Here is a 12,395-nt window from a genome sequence, read left to right as displayed (position 1 = left end):
ATAATAAAGAAAATACTCCGCATAATATTAGTAACAACAACAACATCAGCAATAAGCCAATAACAATATTAATAATATTGGTTATAATATTAATATTTGTTGATATTAATACTGAGATATTCAAGTTCAATTTTCAAATAAATATATGAATTTTTGTGTAAAGATTTTGAATTTCAATCAATAATAAACCTTAATCTTCTATAGTTCTATCTATAATTGAGAGAAAAGAAAAAAAAAAAAAACACTTATTGGACTAACAAAATGTCTACATTAATGATATACGGAGTATGTTGTTTATAAGTATTTTTTATCAAAGTCATAGACCTTATGCCAATTGTATCATAATTGTCAATTAATGAGTAAAATAAGAATATATTTGCCGTTCATTTACATACAATTTGAGTTATTTCCGTTTTAGATCGATCACTTTGAGTATTAGGCCAAGTGATTTGAGATTTGAATTTAAGTTGACTCATCGTACTCGAGTAAAAATTGAGTGAATAATTTTATGTGATCATTTTCCTACAAGTTTATCAACCATGTGGCTCTCCTCCATTCAAGGCTAATTGAATTGAAAGGAATAAGAGGGAAATTTAATTCCCATATCCTTCCAAACCTCTCCTATTTTGAGAGAAAATAAAGGAAATTAAAATTTTCATATCGATCAAATCCCATACATTTCTTTCCCATTTCTTTCAACCAAATAGAGTGTCAAGTGTCAAAGGGGTTAAGAATATTTCCTAAAAACCAAGATTGACTAGGTTGTCTTTTGTATAAATTAGATACTTTATTTAGTAGGATAAGCTTTATATATACAAGTATATATATATTGACTAGGTTGCCTTTAAATTATTATGGAGTATGTAATGAGCTTCATCTGATACATTACGTTATTTTTTTTTTCTTTCTTAAATTAGGATAATGCGTAAACAAATTACAAACAGAAAAAACTTCATAGAAAAACTTTTATATACACCCTGTTTACACAAATATTAGTGTACATCGAGCAGTATAAGGGTAACTTTTAGCTAATTGTAGGGTAACTTTTTGGCCTTTTTGTGTAACTTTAAACATAATACAATTTTTATATAAATAGACAGCACGAAAAGTTTTATAAAGGTAATTTAATTACATTTCATCACTAACAATTGATTTTTAGTCATTTAAAATGTGATTATTTACTAATAAAACGTAGATAATTTTTATTTGTATTGGGTTACTTTTATGCATATTGGGGTAACTTTTATATATTTCAGGGGTTACTTTTGATCATTTTAGGCTATCTTTATAAGGGATGTACATTGTATACCCGATTTTTTTAAAAGCTTGTGAACTTCATAAAAGGATGATATAAGCAACAAGAGCCAGACAAAATTAAACGCTACAAGCTAAAGCTATGGTTTTGACAAAATATGCACTAAATTTGAGAGATTAGTTAGGTCTTGACTTAGTTTTCTTGGGTCACCATTGTTGTAGACCAAAGCAACACATAACATGGCAAAAAATGGGAAATGCTAATCATAGAACCTTAATGTTTAAATAGAGATCATGTATGATGTTAACTCATTATTAGGCAAAAGAGAACAATTTAAATGCTCATGTGATTTCAGGACCTACTTATATGACCCCATGTTCTTTGATTAATTTTAGAATAATGTTTAGAAGATTGAAATTATTTGCATTTGGGCATATTGTATCATCTTGTTATCGAATAATCATATGACCATACTTAAATTAATTAAGACTTTAAACATGAGCAACTTGTGGCCACATGGTTCTGCCTCACTTTATCCCTTGACTTCCAATTTTGTAACTGTGTCAATAGATTATCATGTTTGTTAGACCTTCACTTTAGGCATCTTTTGACTAGGTTAACCATAAGTCATTCATCGAGCTATAATTATAAAATTTGTATGAGATATCGACATAGATTTACAGTACTTTATTGTAATAACACCAACGTGATTTTAATAGAGTTAAGGTCCGCTAAGTTTTTTCTCAAATTTAATGAGAAAATGTTTTTTTTTTTTTTATCAATGTGTATGCTAACGATAGGAATGAAACAATGATGGAGTAATTCCTAACAACCCTTGAGAAATGTTGGGGGTGGAGGCCATTACTACTTTTAGGAAAATAGACTAAATTAAAATGTTCCAATCAATAAGCATTAAAAAGGAACACAAACATATATATTGAGCTGTTTACAATAACCACGATTTTGATATGTTACTAACATAATTTTTCGACAAAAACCCTACAATGTTATACTTTCAATCAATAAGCACTGAAAAGGAACACAAACATTAAGCTGTTTACATCAATCACGTACGATTTTGATATTTAACAAAAACAATTTTTCGACTAAAACCCTACATTGTTCCTTTTAATTGTTTTGAAAATACAGCTTAATACAGATATTCTAAGCTAAAGTAAAGTTAAGACCGACTGTCCAAGTTAAAATAATCGTTACTCCTTATTTATCCAATAATAAACTTTCATTTATAACATTTTCATATTACTATATAAGTACATGACAATGTCAATATGACAATATGTCATGCAGTTTGATCAATATTCTTTTATATATGTCCACTTGAAAGAAACTCCTACAATGATAATAAGATTTGGCATAGGATTCTGCTGCCACATTTTCGCTTAAAATCCAATTAACGAACTAATGACAATTACAGGAAGAGGGGGCAAATGATCCAAGCCTGAGATATTGATGTTGGAATTAAATATATTAAACATCCGTCAAATAAGGAAACCATGACTATAATTAGAAGAAGCAGGTGATCTTAGCATTATTAGTACCATATCTTAAGCCTCAGTTATTGGTTAATTATGTGAGAAGAGCCAAACCGTAGTTAGTTGATCTGGTGATCTAGAATTATTCTTGTAAAGTACAGCTAAGCTAGTGAGTGTCTCGGACAATGTCACGAGTTGTTATTTTAATAATTTTTTTATTTAAAGAGGAAATTTGATGTCATTACATAGAGGTAATTGCATGATATTTAGATAATAGATTTAATGCAAGCTAACTAAGATATTGATCTGCTCATAGATAGTGTTGAGAGAAGACTATCCTAGTGTTTGAGAGAAGACTATCCTAACTCTTTGTATACCTTTTCTTAAATAAAAAAAAATAATAAAAAAATTAAAAAATTAAAAAAAAAAAAACTAAATTAACATAAGTTCTGCAAGGAATTGAAGTAGCTAGCTAGGGTAAGAAAGATGTTTACAATACTCATGTCACTTATTATTCCCTCATTCTTGAATGCTGTAACTCCTCCAAGCAGTAACTTTGAAGAAAAATTAAAATATAATAAAGAATCAGTAAAAATTCATTTCAATAAAAAGAATTTCAATTAAGTAAAAGTGATTTAAGTTTAGTCAAAATAATTTAATTCGGAAAATATAAGGTGAAGTGTATATATAGGGTCTTCGTATATTGTTACTGTGGAGTGTTTTACTAGTTAGTCCAAATATAACATTAATTGTAAAAAAAAATACGTAGTACAAACTTTGAGCGATCCGCTAAAAACAAGTCAATTTTTTTTATTTATTTATAAATAATATAAACTTTGATGGATGTCCTCTTTAAACAAGTTATTTTACCTATAACTTATTTAGCCGGTTAATTTTTTTTATTTATCTTAAAAAGTTTTTTAATAGTTTTAAAAAAATATACAATGTTACACGTTTCATATAACTTGTTCATGAGGTAACTAACCGGTTTTAACATGTTATAAGCGAATACCCCTCAAAGTTTGTATTATTCAAAAATAATTAAAAAAAAATTGACTTGTTTAAGGCAAACTGTTCAAAGTTTGTATTATTTTTGACAATTTTTTTATTATTTTTAAAAAAAAATTTACTGGTACAAAAATAGTATAAATTAAATTTACAATCACAATTAAAGTGCAACAATAAAATTATTACAAGTTTAGAAGTAGAAGAAGTATTAATATTAATAAAAAAAATTACAAAAGCTAATGTAACGAAACATAATATTCTCTATATAACATAATATCTCATAATCTAATATCATATCATATATAACTAATATATAAAGCTAAACTTTGAGCCAGGCGACGAGACAGCAACACTTGGCGTTTTAACTTTTCGTCAAGTGTTGCGCCACGTAGGATAGAGTTTTTTTTTTTTTCTTTTTAGGGGGTAAGATAGAGTTATATAAAATTCAATTTGTAGGATAAAAAAAATTAGTTTATAATTCTATTTTCAGTCAAATTTGGATAATATTTTAGGATATATTTTTTACCAATATTATTATTATTAGTCATTACATGTCTACTACATAGTTTAGATCGTTACAAAAACACATCAATTCCTAAATAATTTTGTATCAATGATATGTTTTAAAATTTGACATATAAATTAAAAATTTATCTTAAATTCAATAAACAATCCGGACATCGCACGAGCACAAAACTAGTATATATATAAAGGGGAGTTTTTTCCCGAGTTTTTAGAAAGCCATGTAGGATTTAATTTTCTTAGTGTGCCATGTCGGATTATAAATTTAAATTGTACCCAATTAAATAGGAGATTATTAATTTCTTTTACAATTAAATAATTCAAATGTCACATAAGCAAAATTGACGAATGAGATTTTAAATTTTAATTAATTAAATACAAAATATTATCTTTTGAGATTAGGAATTTAATCTAATATTTCAAAATACATATAATAACAATTTTAATCATATAAATATGAAAAATATTTTTTTAAAAAAAATAGTAAAATACTAACAAACCGTGCATCGCACGGGATTCATCTAGTTAAATTTTTTTTAAAATGAAGTACGTTTAAAAAGAACTGGTAAATTTTTTTTTTTTTTTAAAAAAAAAAGTCCTAAATGACGTTAAATTTCATTAATATAAGTCATACTGCATCTACAATTGACAATGAACGAAGAATTAATCGGGAAAGGGCTAAGAATCCAAATACATAAATATAACAATTCGGCATATTCTCGATTCGTTGTCTCATACAACTTTTTGAGTGGATCCGTTGTCGCTTCGCAATTTTGTGAGAAAGTAAATTCTTGTGCTGATTCCGTAACCCGAATCCGAGCCACAATCAATAGTAGCCCCGCACAACCGGAGATCAAATTAAGCACAAATAAAACCTTGTCTTTCGAAGGAGTACGAAAAATCTTGTCTTTCGAAGGAGATCGAAAAAACCTTGTCTTTCAAAGGAGATAAACCTTTTCTTTCGAGGGAGACATTATTGTAACCTAAAACAAAAGGCTTAAAAGAAAATAAAGATTGGGGCTTTCCACCAGTGAAATCCGATGAAAGCCCCTTTAAAATTGACAATGGAGACTAGGTTTAGGAGAGAGAAGATAGAAAAAGAGGCTAGGGTTTTACTATGGTCAAAATTATTAGTACATTATTATAAATAGTAAATCGATTTAAAACATACGGAGTATCATTGATTTCGAAATGGAGGGAAGTAACAAATAAACAAAAATGGTACTTTACTCTCTAAATTGAGAGGTTATATAAACGGAGGGTGTAGAGAGATTTAGAAGTGTCTCGCATGGGTAGATTGGTCATTTCATGCAGGATTAAAATTTTGCCATTTTAGATTCAGTAATACAATATACACTCTTTGTGGTACAAAATATAATTTTAGTGGCATTTTAAAAAAAAAAAAAAAGGTTCAAATGTCTAATTAGGCTGTCAAATAATACCATTTTAGCTCAGTGGTACAAAATACACTCCCAGTGGTACTCAATGCGGTTTTAGTGGTATTTATAAAAATTCTCAGTGGTACAAAATATATTCTTAGTAGTTATGGTCCCAATTTTTATTTATTTATTTTTTTTTTGTCGTTTTTGCACTTAAAACCATTTCTGAAAAGTTTTAGTGGGCCCATACCACGCACCTTTTTCACTCTTCCTATCTCTCTCCTCCTTTCTCTCTCTTCTTTTTACTTTTATGTTATTTTAATGGTTGTGACTTGTGAGACACTTGCATTTGTCTCACAACCCTCCATTTTTATTTCCTTCTAAACTGAGGCATCTATATGACTTTTTTTTTTTTTTTTGTATGACTTGCCACTTTGCCAGCATCACCACAGTCCACAAACCGGATCCATGTGGATTTACAAATTGTAATGTCTGCCACGTGGTCAACAATAGACCTACATTGTCGCTTCCAAAATATTAACTGAGGTTGCTTAAAAAATTTCATGTTTGGAGTGAACCTTGTAATTTTCAAAATTAAACATAATCACTATATATATAATTGCAATAGATAGTGGGTTCTAATAACTTGGTTGGTGCAACACATAGTGGGTTCTAATCCTACAACAAGCACTTTTGTAGAGAGTATATCATACTTCCTAAGTATTTTATTACTCGGGGCCTGTTTACATTTACTTAATGTCAGTTCAGTTTAGCTTTAATCAATTCAGTTCAAGTTCTAATTAACCTCTCTCATAAAATATTCAGCTCAACTCAATTCAGTTCAGTTCCAAGCAGTTCAATTCAGTTTCAGTTCAGCTCAGTTTAGTATATGTGAAAATGCCCTTGATCCATTTCTCCTTAGCACATATGGCAATGCAAATATTTGATCAGTTTAATCTATAATCATCAATAATATAAGTTATAATAATTGAAAATTAACTAATTAATAATCTATTCATTTAGATGATTCCAACAAGTACCCACAATAATATTATATTTTTTTTCTTATATATAAATTACAAACATTAGTTAATGTAAGTCATATGAATAGTACACGCAAAAAGTGCAAGAATACAAAGTAAGTACATAACAGAGGATTCTTCATCTAACAAGGACAAATTCTCTTGCCTTCTTGCCTCATGCAAGTAGCCATTGCACCAGCTAGCATAACCCAGCCTCCTCACCCACCACCCAGCCACCAGGCCTACCACCTGCCCCACTTTGTATTCTTAACCGATAGATCCTCTAAAACCTATTCTTCTAAACAATTATGTTAGTTAATTAATTTCTAGTACCTTCTAACAAATTTATTAATATAGTTTTACATCAAGTGACTACTTGACTAAACTATTAACTCATGCAGTTTTTCCAAAAAAAAAAAAAAAAAAAAAAAAAAAAAAAAAAAAAAAAACTCATGTATTTCCTCTTATACGTATATTTTTCTTTACTTGCAAGTTGCAATACTTTTCAATGTATACTTATGACCAGACGGATACATTTTTTTAAATAAAATAAAAAAAATACTCTGTACTTCTTATAAAAGTATAAATTAAAGGGAATCTAATATGATCTCACAATATTTTTCCTTAAACATACATAGATTAACAAATGTAGTCATAATAAAATATATACATAATGTATAAGTTAACATGTTGCAAATAAAGAAGAATTTCTATGAAATATTAGCTGTGAAACAGAAGAAATAAACTTGATACTCTCTTAACATGATTTATAAAATGGTAAAATTAAGAAAGAATAAAACACAAGTCAATAGATAATGCATAGATGAAGGATTACACAAGTGGTTAAAAAGTAGGTAAATCATGACTTTAAGCTTAATCTACGCGTCAAATATGAATGGATAAAATCATAAAATTCGTGAAATGTGTAAATACTTACTCGTAGTTAATAAAAATAAAAATAAAAAAATGTATGCTTAAAACATGATCGATGATAACTCGTTTTACTCCGCCCCATGCACAAGTCCACCACCAGCACGTCAGCACGTGCCTTTTCTGCCGACTAACCGTTGTTTCTGCATCTCTTCACCTTCTATTCTGCTGCATGTTCTCTCATTACAACTCCTTAACTCATTATTACTTCATTATTTTCACTTATTTATCTATTTTTCAGAATTATTAGTTTAATATGAGAAAGATGTAAGTGAATATGTATAAATAAACATGCAGTGCACGTACTATAAATCAAACTGATTAGCTTGATGTAAACCATGATTGTTTTGGTAATAATGAAATTAGAATATCATTCATGCAAATTGAATAAAATTATGTTACTTAAATGATGTATAGTCTCAGTTCCATGAAGTTTTCATTTATTTTTGGTATTATTCCTTATTTTGTCAGAGAGATAATATTTTACACCATTAGATCAATAACTTGATTCGCATACACTATGAATGTACAAACCATACGACCGCTTGTAAAAGAACAAAGTAACTTTTATAACACTGACCGAATAAGCCTTGTAATATTGACCGAATAACCTTTACCCTGTAACATTGATCGAGTAGTCAATTAGGAGAGTAACATGTAGAGTTAAATGGATTCATTACCTAATAGTTATATATACCATGATTAAAAATATAATTTATCTTACAATTTAAATTTCAAATAATTTTTTTTTCAATTAGATTACTTTTATATCAAATTAAAGTATTACGGTCGAATAAACTCAAAATATGTACAACTACAATTCATATTCAAGATTTAGTTAGTTATCAAATAATTGTGATTATTCAACTCAAATCATTTTCTTATATAATACTCCAATAAAATATAATTTTGAGGCTGATAAACTATCTACGAATACAATTCAAATTTGATATTGGGTTACTTCAAATTTAGATGTGTCAAAAACTAATCTATTAAATTCGATTCAATCCAAAAAAAAAAAAAAAAAAAAAAAAAAAACTCGATTTAAATTCTACTCGTATGAACCCAATAATTTAGCATGACTTAACTTTAAATAAACTCAATTTGATTAATCTCATCAAATTAGACCTTTTATATCTGAATTAACACCTCTATATTATTTTTTCTTTGATGTTTAAAGAGTCATTAGGACAAGTGATGAGAAACAATCCCAAAAACTCTTAAAATCGAGAGAGGTGCTCTAACCATTTGAGCTACTTCTTGGCTCTCACTCTCATCAAATTATATAATTTGTCAAGGAATTTTTTTTTTTTCTTTATTTATTTTGTTGACACAATGGCACGACCCCCCAACACTGACGCTACATTGTCGCCTAGAAGGCCCTCATTGTCAGCACCAGCCTTCAATTCCCCGAACCAACCACTTTCTTTACTCTCTTCTTCCTCATTTATTAGTCAAACTCATCCAATTAATTTTACTCTTTACTTCGTACTTTCTTTTTACCCTTCTTAATTCCTCCTTTTTTCTCGCTCCACTTCTTTTTAGTCAACTCTTTTATTTTAATTCATTTTATTCCTCTCTTCTCTCTCTTATAAAACAACCCCATTTCACAGTCCCCCTTCATTGTATTGCATCCCCCCATCATTTTCACAAAAAACCCAAACCTCTTTAAAGAAAAAAAAAAAAAAAAACACCCAAAAAAATCACAAAAATGGATGATGATACATTCTATTACTCTCAAGACACCGATCTTGATTTAAGCTTTACATCCACCACCACAGATCGAACCTTCGGGTCATCAAGCGCGCGAAGCAGTTTAGCTCGTAGCAGCTTAACGCTCAGCTTCAACGAGCGTATTTCAACTGGCGCATGTACCACACACACCCACCACCAAAACACTATCCGTCCTCACAGACGGGAAGACCCGCACTGGTCAGCTATCCGCGCAGCCACAAACCTCTCACCCGACGGCCGTCTCCATCTCCGCAACCTCAAACTCCTACGCATCCTCGGCACGGGCAATCTAGGCCGTGTCTTCTTATGCCGTATTAGAGATTACCACCATTCTAGCCCAAATTCCCATTTTGCCCTTAAAGTCGTAGATAAAGATTCTTTATCTCCGAAAAAACTCTCACATGTTCAAACCGAAGCTGAGATCTTATCAATGCTAGACCACCCTTTCCTCCCTACGCTTTACGCGCACGTGGAGGTGTCCCATTACACGTGTTTATTGATCGATTATTGCTCGGGTGGAGACCTCCACTCGCTGCTTCGTAAGCAGCCGAGCTACCGATTACCGGCCTCAGCGGTGAAATTTTACGCCGCCGAGGTTTTGGTAGCGTTGGAGTATCTCCACTCGTTAGGGATAGTTTATAGAGATTTAAAACCGGAGAATATCTTAATTAAGGAAGATGGTCATATTATGTTGTCTGATTTTGATCTTTGTTTTAAATCTGACGTGACGGCCAAGATTGAGAAACTTGACGGTCAAGTTAATCGGACGGGTAGGATTAAATCTAGGAGGAGTAGAAGGTTTGATCGGACGATGGGAGATGAGTTTGTGGCGGAGCCCACTGGAGCATTCTCGAAGTCATGTGTTGGGACCCACGAGTATCTTGCTCCAGAGTTAGTTAGTGGTAACGGTCACGGTAACGGCGTTGATTGGTGGGGTTTCGGGGTATTGATATACGAGTTGTTGTACGGGACCACCCCGTTTAAGGGGGTTAATAAGGAGGCGACTCTAAGAAATATAGCGTCGTCTAGAGACGTGAGATTTGGTTACGTGGAGGAGAGAGATATCGAGGATGATAAGGATATGGCCGCGGCTAAGGATCTTATTGAGAAGTTGTTGGTGAAGGATCCGAGTCAGAGGATGGGTGCTACTAGAGGGGCCGCCGAGATTAAGAAACATCCGTTTTTTAACGGTGTTAAGTGGGCGTTAATTCGGAGTTACCGTCCACCTGAGGTGCGTGGAGGGCTCGTGAGGAAGAGTAAGAGTCACGTGAGCGTGGTCCATAGGAGGAAGAAGTGGTGGTGGCGGAGTTTGAATCATTTGTTAAGGAAAAATAAAGGGTCTAAGGTTTCACATAATAATAGTAGTATCAGTTGTGGTATTGTCAATAATAATTAGTAAAAGTAACATATAATTAGAAATCTTTGATTTGTATTTTACCCTGTTTTGTTAGATTTGAGGAAGAGATTGAGGCTTTGTATAAAAAAAACAAGTGAGATGTTTGATCAATTTTGTGGGTTTTGATACGTACACTTATATTTGAGGTAGTTTTTACGAAGATTTTATGTTCTTATATATGATATACGAAAAATTTACAAAAACAAAAAAAAATCGAGATTATTTTTCATTAATGGATCTATATATTCTTTGCTTAATAATTTTTTGTTACATCAAGTTGATTGATGCATTATTGAGCGTCATTTAGCCATTAATATGCATGTTGTTCATTTTTGGATCTGAAATTTAAAATTTTCTATGATTTGTTGTCAATATGCAAGTTGATCTCATCATTTGCACCATTCTACAGTTATTTTTACAAGTATTAGAGTGGATAACCTTATATTAGCCGATGTAACTCTTTCTAGATTGTTAACCATATTTATGTATATAGAAATTATATGAAATTATACATATAATAGCTTGGCTTTTCCAAAAAAAAAAGGAAAATATAGAAAGTATATATATATCAATATGATATCGTAGACTAGAATTAGTCTATTACTCTGAATATGGATATATTCAGAGTTGGTTGTTTTAGGTTTAGTTTGGACAATGCTTGTTTAGGACGACTAGAGATGGGTTAACACCCACGCTAATTAGGCCATTACAGCCAGTCATTGGAAATTTTGTTGGACAACCGCGCCTGGCTTGGTAAGCTGAAGAGTTTGAACAAAATTGAGGTGTTTAGAGCTCCCTTAAATCTTACAACATTTGTTCATCCTCTTTAGGGGTAATGCCCTAATCTACTATATCATAGAAGTATTCAAATAAATCAAGAATATGCTTTAGAATGATAATTAACATATCATAATAGAATTACAATAACAACAATCTAGATTCTTTCAATGATGACAAATTTAATTAGTTGACTTTTCATTTCAAGCACCAACTTTAATTATGCAAACAAATTTTGCAATTGAGTTAATAATTTGTTCAAGTTGAGACATAAAAATAATCTCTCTCGAATCTTTGTTAGGAATTACATATAATCACAAAAATATTTAGCGGCAACCCCTTAACCATATCCATATCCACCCACATACCCGCTGGGTACATATCAAATTCATACCGAACTAGGCGGATTATAAACCTAAATCCATACCCGCCCAATTACATACCAATATTGCTGATGCTAACGCAAGTGCAAGTTAGTCCTACAAACATCACCATTATAAGTCAAACCTCAAGGTTGCGACACATAATCCTTAACACTAGACCAAGTGTTACTTGTTTAAAAATATGCCGCAAAATGATACATTAGATAAAATATTGTTAAACTATCTCATACTACAGGTTTGCCACATTATAGGCATATGGATACATGTGTGTAAGTGTAACCATATACGAAGTATAAGAGATTTAATACCCCTGTCGCAAATTAACTTATTGTTACTCTACCTCATATATACCAAGTGTTGGCCAGTTTGCCACTTTATAGTCATATGAATACGCGTGTATATCCACATGAGATTTTATACTTTTGTTGCGATATAAACTATTGTTAATCTACCTCATATATATACTACGTAGCAAAATTTTGCCTCTATTATTATT

The 12,395-nt window shown here is 30.9% G+C and overlaps 1 pseudogene; it reads left to right on the top strand.

Moving 5' to 3' along the window:
* The first annotated feature begins 8,974 nt into the window (after positions 1–8,974).
* LOC145629186 (serine/threonine-protein kinase WAG1 pseudogene) lies at positions 8,975–10,850 on the top strand (annotated as a pseudogene).
* The last annotated feature ends 1,545 nt before the right edge of the window (positions 10,851–12,395 follow it).

Source organism: Chenopodium album, chromosome 4, assembly GCF_948465745.1.
Source record: "Chenopodium album chromosome 4, dcCheAlbu1.1, whole genome shotgun sequence".
Taxonomy (NCBI): Eukaryota; Viridiplantae; Streptophyta; class Magnoliopsida; order Caryophyllales; family Amaranthaceae; genus Chenopodium; species Chenopodium album.
Note: the sequence above shows the minus strand (reverse complement) of the source record. Positions and strands in the feature narration are given on the sequence as shown.